This window comes from Pristis pectinata, chromosome 11 (assembly GCF_009764475.1).
Source record: "Pristis pectinata isolate sPriPec2 chromosome 11, sPriPec2.1.pri, whole genome shotgun sequence".
Lineage (NCBI taxonomy): Eukaryota > Metazoa > Chordata > Chondrichthyes > Rhinopristiformes > Pristidae > Pristis > Pristis pectinata.
In genome coordinates, this window is record NC_067415.1 from 30047539 (window position 1) to 30057506 (window position 9968).

The 9968-nt window shown below is 41.9% G+C and overlaps 1 long non-coding RNA gene across 1 annotated transcript; it reads right to left on the reverse strand.

The window, feature by feature from the left end:
* Positions 1-2548: 2548 nt before the first annotated feature.
* Positions 2549-7981, reverse strand: LOC127576307 (uncharacterized). Its single transcript, XR_007957215.1, has 4 exons — positions 7953-7981; positions 5393-5461; positions 3727-3806; positions 2549-2579 (listed from the first exon to the last, which is right to left on the reverse strand). It is a non-coding gene; the product is annotated as an uncharacterized LOC127576307 (long non-coding RNA).
* Between the last annotated feature and the right edge of the window lie 1987 nt (positions 7982-9968).

Consider the following 9968-nt stretch of genomic DNA (forward strand, 5'->3'; position numbering starts at 1 on the left):
GATTCTCGAACTACCCCCAGAAATCTTAAAGAATATCAAGAGTGCTCCTGGCTGCACTCCACCAACCCTGCCGTGGGCAGACCCAACATTGGCCTTTATGTCAAATCTCAACTTTATGTCTACACCCGAGGACAAAAGTCTGCTCAAAGATAGCCCTGATGTGAGGAGGTGATGATCTGAGGGTGTGAGGGAAAAATAAAATTGGATTAAGATTCAAATTCTAATTAGTTTATTGTCACATATGGCAGGGTACAATGAAATTCCTTGCTCACATGAAGCCCACAGAGTAAAAAGTATACATGGTAATAATAAATACAGCGACAAGTGCAAACCAACGGAATGGTGTAAAGGTAGTAGTGCAGTCTGAAGTTATGCAAAGAAGTGCTCAAGTGACAATAATCGAATGACCGAGAGAGGTAGAATTAAGAGTCCGAGAGCGTGGCAGCACCACCGGGAAGGGGGATGTGAAAGAGGTGATTGGTTCAGAAGTCTGACAGCAGTGGGGTAAGTATGATAGCAGTGGTGGATGGAATTCAATTTGTTATCTGTGTCATGGTCAGTGCCAAATCTCAATACCTTGAGCTCAACCAGGCCAACTGACTCCTGGAGCAGTGGCCTTGGGGCCCACATGGAAGACCACTGAATAAATTTGCTACACCAGACCAAAAACAAAAACACCCCACCTATAAAGGGGAATGACAATGATTCAGAAATTTGCAGTTGATGCAAAACCTATTTCTAATTTCCTTTTTCATCCATATACAATCATGCTATAGCTGGAGTGGTTGACTGCTTGGTAAAGTAAGCTAATGCACTGAAGCAAATGATTCACTCTGGATAAAGACCCTCTGTATATTTTGGTTCTTAAAATTATTTTGTTCAGGCGGTCATCCAAGATGGATGTAGGCTACATTTCTGGAACCTATATCAATCCTTCACACAGCTAACTAAAAGAATTTTCAAGCCTGTGACTTAATATCCCAGATCATTCTCCCAACAAGCTAATTCAATGTTTTTCACAGAATCAACAGAAAATCTTACCTTCTATTATGCACCTATTCTAAGACTGAGTTTTCTTTATTAAAATCCTTCTTTCAGCAAACTCACAAAATAGACATATTGCTAAGTTGTGTTAAACAATGATTTTAATACCAAGAAGAACAGTAATGAGGTTATTGTTTTAAGCAAGAAACATTGATTCCAATTCTTCCTTCAGTATAGATGTCATTGGGATTCCAGATAAGGGATATGCATTCACTTTGCGGAAAGCAAAAGCAGCTACTCACTGTGATTTGTCATCAACAGCTTTCCAAATGGGAAAAGCAACACTGTGCCTAAATACTTCAAAGAAAATTCAAATACAGAGCAACACCTTTTAAAATATGCAGCAAAGTATCAATGAAAATGTTTTACAAATCCCAATTGCATTTATTTCTTGGCTGTTGGTTGATCAGAGGATTTATTGCACTGTAATCTCACCTGGAGCTATTGCTCAAACTGGCATCTCATCAACTGGCAACAGTGATCCAGTTGTAACAAAGCCCTTGCAGGGAAAATGCTGGTGTTTGACTATTTGAAATTGCAAGTACCATTCAACTGTGGGCAAAAGCATGATATGCATAATTGAGATTAATAATATGAGCCCTATATCATGATTGTAAAATAAATATTCTTTTAAAAACAAATAGTCACTGGATAATTTCCATTAAAATGTGAAACAGCTGACTAATTTGCATTGAATCCTATTGACCCCTAATGAGTTGGCAGAAGAGCACATTTGATTATTGCAGCCCTGAGTCTAATTGCTAATTGGATGTAGCCATTCAAGCTACAGTGATGATTGTAATCTGACAGTGAAAATGATCCTTATGGCCAATGCAGCCCTTGAGTAAAAGGTGACTCAAGATATTTTATTCAGTGAACTGGAATTACCTGAACTGTGAACAATTTAAAAATAACGTGCAATACTTTTACTTGATAGAGCAGAAATAAATCCATCAGCAAACTAATGTATATTGGCTGCTGAACAAGCATTACATTTTGTAAATCTTTCACAGAGCAGCTGCAAACATATATAAACACAATTCATTGGTTTATAATATTACTAAACTTTGCAGCAGGATCAAGACAAGTTTGCAACAGGTTATAAAGTTGAGAGTTGAACTAGTGTTGTTGGTGCACAGCCTCATAGATGGAGGAAGGGAGCAAGATGAAGGTGTTTTCCAAAGCCGGCCCTGTTTTCAAGGCTGCAAATGGTCTATGTTTTGTTAGCTTTTTTTTGTAGATCTGATTTACAATTCCAGCAACATTCCAAGCATGTGTTAATAATAAAAGTTTCCTGCAGTTACCTCATATAATATTTGCTCCATGTGCTTTTGAGTTCAAAAAACAGAATTTTAAGGAAGGAGAGAAAAGGTCAGAGGAAACAATAATATGTAACATTGGTACAGCAATCTTGAATGTTCATGGCTCACTGTCTGCTTAAAAACTTGCCTAGATTTTTAATTAGTTGCCACGATATCTGTTTGAGGTTCTAGGATGGTCTTCATACCAATCAAAAAAACTGTAGATCTGGACATCTGAAATAAAATAATAAATTAATGTGGGTAATTTTAACCCCAAAAAAATGGATGGGTTGGGTTTGGCTGAGATGTGAGCATTTTTAAAATCTCTAATCTTACCACAAACCCCCTCCAAACTGCACATTTACCAGTTTTAACAAAGGTAGCAACAAGAGGTAACTATTTTGCTCTCAAACACTGGGTTGGGTGTTGAGATGATGCTCAGATACAAACTATGAAATACACTTAATGCCCACCAGCTGAGTTTCCCAGATCTCAGAAAAAATAATGCTCTGCAACCTAATCTTTAGGTCATAACCTGATTGTTTGTTGGTGGCTCATTCTACCTTTGCATTCAAGGATTTTCACAGACAGATTCAGAATAAATGGTCAAACCAGAGTGAATGTAAAGAACGAGACCTAGCAATTTGACCGTTCCTATAAGACAGGAGCATTGGAGGTGGGATGTCTTCAACATAGTTGTTTAGGTCACAGCATGGAGCATGCAAAGTTAGCAATGGCAGGTGGGACCTAGGTACAGCCAATTCTGCACATACTGTGCAGCTGGAAAATCAAATGTCTCTGCATAATTTACAGGTAATCTACACTTCTTAAAGAGTAGTGCTGTAGGTAAGAAAAGCACTTCTGAAGGAGAAAAATTGTTGTTACTTCAGAGGCTTGGGTTCGATTAGTGGACAGGAAGAAAGAGGTCCTATTCCCTTTGAGAAAGAGGCAGCTCACCAGGCAACACCTCTATTGTCAGTGCAAAGCAGGGGCTCAGGAGTGCCTGTAAAATCTTAACTGTCAGACATAGCTGCAATGCTGAAATATCTTCACATCCTCTCTCCTCACATCCCAGTGATGCCATTACTAGCGGTTAGTGCAACACTATTACAGCACCAGCGACCCGGGTTCAATTCCGGCTGCTGTCTGTAAGGAATTTGTATGTTCTCTCCGTGACTGCATGGGTTTCCTCTGGGTGCTCTGGTTTCCTCCCACATTCCAAAGACGTACAGGTTAGGAAGTTGTGGTCATGCTATGTTGGCGCCGGAAGCATAGCGACACTTGCGGGCTGCCCCCAGAACATTCTACACAAAGATGCATTTCACTGTGTGTTTCGGTGTACACGTGACTAATAAAGATATCTTATAGTCTTATATCTTACTTGAAAAGTAAAAACTGCTGCTGCTGGAAATCTGAATTAAAAACAATAATGTTGGAGATACCTAACAGGTCATACAGCATCTGTGGAGAAAGAAACAGAGTTGATATTTCAGGTCAGTAACCCTTCACCAGTATGATTTGTTGCAGAGAGGGGGTGGGGTGAAGAGAACAATGGGATATCTGCAATAAGGTGGAGACTAAGGTTGTCCAGGAGACACAATTACTTCCAGTGCCATCCAGTTAATTTATCTGTGGGAATATAAATTAGGGAGAGATATATGAAAGCAGTTAGAGGAAAAAAAAGACAACTATATGGTAGAACTGTGGGGTGCAGAACATAGCAGTTGTTGGAAATCTGAAGTAAAAAGGATGCTAGAAAGGTTATCACAAGGAGGTGAGATTGCCGAGTTGAAATTACAATTAGATCAGCCACGATCTGCCCAGGACCACAAGAAATTGCAGAGAGTTGTGGACACAGTCCAGCGCGTCACAGAAACCAGCCTCCCCTCTATGGACTCTGTCTATACCTCTCGCTGCCTTGGTGAAGCAGCCAGCATAATCAAAGACTCCACCCACCCGGGTCATTCTGTCTTCTCTCCTCTCCCATCAGGCACAAGATACAGGAGCCTGAGAGCACATACCACCAGGCTCAAGGACAGCTTCTATCCCACTGTGATAAAAGCTTCTATCCCACTATTGAACAGTTCCCTTATATGATGAGATGGACTCTTGACCTCACAATCTACCTTGCTATGACCTTGCACCTTATTGTCTCCCTGCACTGCACTTCCCTGTAGCTGCACCTACTCTGTACTCTGTTATTGTTTTTACCTGTACTACCTCAATGCACTTTGCACTAACTCAGTGTATCTGCACTGTGTAATGAATTGACCTGTACAATCGGTATGCAAGACAAGTTTTTCACTGTGCCAACAAGTGACAATAATAAACCAATACCAATACCAAGTGGTGGGGCAGGCACAAGAGGTCAAGTGGCCTAATCCTCCTTCTATTCGTATGTTTATATGTGTTTGTAAGTACTTAGCAGATCAGATAGCATCTATTGAGAGAGAAAAATTAAGTTAATGTTACAGGTGACTAAGCCTACATCAGAAATGGCCAACTCTGCATGAACAAGAAAGGCTGGTTATCTGAAATTGTTGAATTCAATATTGAGGCTACAATGTAGACAGATGGAAGATGAAATGCTGCTCCTCAGGCTTATGTTGAGTTTAATTGGAATGGCGTAGGACTGCATGGACAGAGAGGTCAGAGTGGGAATAGAATGGAGAGTTAAGTCACAGGTGACCTGAAGCTCAAGGTTGTCCTTGTGGACTGAATAGAGATATTCTGCAATCAAAACTCACAATATTTCCTTACACTATTTCTAGAAATATTGGAGTCCACTTCACTTCTCCTCCTAATCATGCACAGCGAAATTTCGAACACTCAATACCATTGGAAAACTCAGTCCCTATCACCTCACATCTTGTACACGTCATCCCTATTCTATCACTTTATCACCATGATCTGAGAAGCCAGAGGCAGCCTCCTCACTGAAGGAGGAGGTAGGGGACTTCATGGCCACGAGTACAAACTGTATCAATGGCCAGTTGCATTTTCAGCAGAGATGTCCTCCAGAGTTTCTGTACTAAATTCACACTCACCCTACTCACCCAATTCCATGGTCATTCAACAAGCAATCTTCTGGAAGAACTCAGCAGGTTGAGCAGCATCTGTGGGGGAAGAGGAATTGTCAATGTTTTGGATCAAGACCCTGCATCAGGACTGAGAGGGGGAGGAGTGATGCAGGGGCCAGTAGATGACTGGTGGACCAAGGAGGAGTGAAGGATGATGGGCAGATGGAGCCAGGTGGGGGAGTGGGTGGGATGCAGTTGGGAGACAGAGACAAGCCATCTCGAGCTCCCAGTTGCATGCCATTTTGACTCTCCTTCCCATTCCCACACTGACCTGTTCATCCCTGGCCTTCACTGCCAGAGTGAGACCAGACATAAACTGGAGGAACAACTCCTCATATTCCTCCTGGGTTGTCTACAACCCAATGGTATGAACATTGAATTTTCCAATTTCAATTCCCCCTCCCTCTGCCCCCTCATTCTGATCAATCTCAGGTCCTCCTATATTTGTCCCCTTACCTATTCCCCCTTTTTCTTCCTTTCCAGGTTTGAAAATACATTCAAATGAATGGGAATTCTGATCCTAGGTAGGTTTGGCTGATGTAAAATCACCGAGGCAGATCCCGAGCGTATAGCTGGAGATTTGAAAAACTGGCTAAGCTCTGCCATTCAATTCCATGTGGAATTCTGTGAAATATAGACTGGCAGACATGCAGGTTGCTGTTACTCAGCTCATTCCAGATTTATGATGGGGATAGGATGTGCCTACTTGCAGGAACCTGTCTGTCAATAGTTTCCTTTGGAACCATTGACCACAAGTGGTGCCGTTCAGCCCACGGACAATGATCCAGACACTGTGGACTGGAGTCAGGTGCAGTCCAAATTAGGTGGGGAGGCAGGTTCACTTCCCACAAATGCATTAGGAAATGGTTTTTTGAATAACCAGTAACTTGTCATGGTCATGTTGTCTGATGGCTCAGTTGCTGGTTGGCAAATTATAGCCTTGTGGAATTTGTTGACAGTAGTGAAAACAAGTTGGGTTGTGGCCCATCTGATAATAAGCAGCATGTGCTCTGACCCAGATTTTTATTGCTCTTTAGAACAAGTAGTTTCTGCTGTTTAACTGTATTGTCTTTGACACAAGAACGGTTTGCAATGGAAGAATAAAACATTCTTCTTTGCATTTGGGTGGTTTTTTGAGTTGTAAATTTATAGTGATTTCAGTGCCGGAGAAGGGCACTCAGTGTCAGCATTAAACAATCCAATGTCAATGACGGCAAGATTGAAAATCTTCCTGCCTGTCTGTCTATGCTGCATCCTGTTTCCAAAGACATCAGTGCCTTCCTTCATATCTATGGTCTGTGTTAAAAGCCGTTCATTCACTCTCAATAGTCTGTTGTGTGCAGACTAACAAAGGTAACACAGTGGTGAAACATATCCTTTCAAATAACTGGACAAACTGAAAATTAATTGTTGGTTATGCTCTGGGAGAAAGAGATAGTGATCAGCATATTAATCACCTTTTGTCTAAACATTTCTCTTTTAAGCTTCTAGGAATATGTCACTTCCAAAACCCCAATACTACAAGCTAATCTTTTTCCTGTCTTTTCTATGCCAATTTAGTCTCAAGAGATCTAGAAATGTATCTTGCAAAGATAACGTGACCAGTCAAAAAGATCATAATACGACTGCATCAGAATTGTGCCATGTTTGTTTGTTGGATTCAATATAGAGTTAAAACTCCTGGAGATCTTCCGGATCTCCTGCCTTAACTTCATTGGGACAGCAGTAGACCATTCCGAGAAACAGCATGAATGGCTGTTTTTATCCCCCTACATCATTTCTCCAGGGACTTTGTCGCGCGTCACTGGAGAACCCTCGTGAATACCTCCATGCAAAAATACTCAAACATTTTTTTCTCACTGGTTTCCAGTTTGCTGAGGCCAATTAATATCTGTTTATTGCATTACTGGCTCCACCTGTGCTGCTCTCTGATGAATTCCATTTGTATCTACCAGTTATTGCTTTGTCTTTTCCTTGAACTGGAGGGAAAAAGCTTCACAGCTTATACAAAAGATGATGTTGGTGGTGTTTGTATTTAGCACAGGGGCCAAGGTTGGAGCACTGAAGTGGATCACTGACTGCACAAAACCCTCAAAGGACCTGGTATCAACCCATGGGAATGACTGGAGACAAAATAGATTGCAGATGCTGGAATCTGGAGCAAAAAATAAAGTGCTGTAAGAATTCAACGGGTCGAGCAGCATCTGTGGAGCAACGGGACTGTCAACATTTTGGGTCGCAACCCTGCAACAGGACCGTGAGTGTAGTGGAAAGATAGCCAGTATAAGGGAGGAGTGAGGGGTGATAGGTGAAACCCGATGAGGGGGGATGATGGGCATTTGGAACCAGGTGGGGAAGGGTGTAGGAAAGGTGAACCAAGGGAGAAGAGTCCCAGGTAGATAGGTATGTTGGTGAAGGGTAAGATGGAATCAGGTGGGGGAGGGTGATAACGAGGGGGGCAGAGGGATGGAAAAGGTGAACAAAGGGAGCGAGACCCTGTGTTGACTGGTGAGAGTGGGAAAGGTACCTTATTGGAAGTCGGAAAACAGGAAACGCCAACCATCCCTTTGCCTCCACGGATGCTGCTTGACCTGCTGAGTTCTTCCAGCGGCTTAGTTTTTGCATCAGAATGCCTGGGTGGCTGAAGGAGAAATGACCTGGATATAATGGTGGAACGGTGACAGCAGCACCTATGGTCATCCAGGGATGTTATTCTTCTACCACTGTTTGACCTTCCAGCTAGAGGAGCCTCCCTCTCAACAGCCACCACCACCATCCAAACTGCACTCCTGCCCTCGAGAAGAGTCCTGCCTGTATCTCCTACCACAATTACTGAAACATAACTCTAAATATCTAGTCAAAGAGCCATGGGTGAACTTCACCTGACCAAACCCATGCACTCTTGCATTAAAGAAATCACGAAGGTCATTCTCCACCTCAAGTTCAAATTCAAGTCTATTGTCATGGGCATACATACACAAGGTATAAATGCCATGAAAATTAGCTTTTACATTACAAGACAAACAAGTTCATGTGAACTTAAATAAACATAAATTATACATAACTTACAAACTAAATAACAAAATAAACATAACAACAGTAGTGGTGCAGAAGTACAAGGAGGGGTGATAGGACTGGTAGGATTGCTCTGCTGGTAGCTAGCCTGGACCCAATGGGCCAAGTGGCTTCTTTCTACGTTTTAAGTAAGTAAGCTCGTGGCAACTTCCAGCTCTGTATTACAGCAGTCAGTTACAGAGTGACCCTTCTGGTGGTGGATTGAGAGCCTTTGTAAGGGGTAAAGAGTCTGCCCACTCTGATGAAGCTCATTGGATGCAAGGGGATGGAGCCCCATGACACTTTTTTAGTCTATAAGGAGGCTGTTGTAAAAATCAAAACCCAGTCCAGCCAAAAAAATAATGTGTAGAAACCTACAGATGGGTAGAAATGGAGGAGCCCGGCAAACTCAGTTCTCTATAGTCTCAGTACTTTTTAAAGTCTATTATTAAGTTCAGGCCTGACTTATGGACACCCCTTACATACGAATGAGCTCCCATAAAATTATTGAATTCAGAAGTCCAATATGGTTAGCACAGGAAACTATTCAGTAAGCTTATGATTTAAGTTTGGATAAGATACAAATTTTATTACAAATACCCTAATAAAAACATCCAGGTGAATTGAATCAGGATCAATCCCTCTGTTGGCTACCGCATTTGGGATCTTTAGTCATAAATGCAAACAATTAACTTGACCATGAGTTTGGGTGTGTGATCTATTTGATGTTACTGGAGCCAATTTGCTGCGTGAATCACAAGTGCACATTATTTAACATGGTGCAGAGTCAATCCGGTCTAACGGGGCAGTGATAATCCAGCTAGTGCCATGTTTATAACACATGAAAAATGTGGTGCTTAGCTGCAGGACACACACACACACACATGTGCATGCAAAACATACCTACTTAAAGCAGCCCTCAGTGATGTAGGTTTGTTGCTGATTCAATCTGATTTGTGCTTTTTCAAAAGTCCTGAATGATAGGGATTGTCATTAGAGCATGGAGCATTGCATCAGGTTGCAGCATAAGGTTGTGGTAAGGATATTGAATCTGACGCTGTTTCAATGTCAATTGCACATGTGAGCTCATTGCACTTCGCACAGTGCAGCTTCAGTGCCTGAGGTGTTTCCCACCTGACATTGACCTCAAATGCGGTCACCTCCAATTGTCGCTTCACTTCTGTATTTCGGAGACTCCTGGGGTGTCTGCAAGAAAGAAACTCTCTCCTCTTCACCTCATTCACCAAATCTTTCAGAGATGTGTCAGAAAATTGAGGTAATAAACAGCAGGGAAAACACTGGCTGGTCCCGGAGATCATGAAAATGAAAGCACAAGTTTTGTGTGCAACCTGCACTGTGTCAAAAGGACACAGGTTAAACCTGCTCCATGATTCCAGTACATATTTTCTAGCATTATCTAATTTAGGTCCACATACTTGTTGAAATTATGGAATGCAAACGAATTACTTGATAATTCTTGATCACTGGA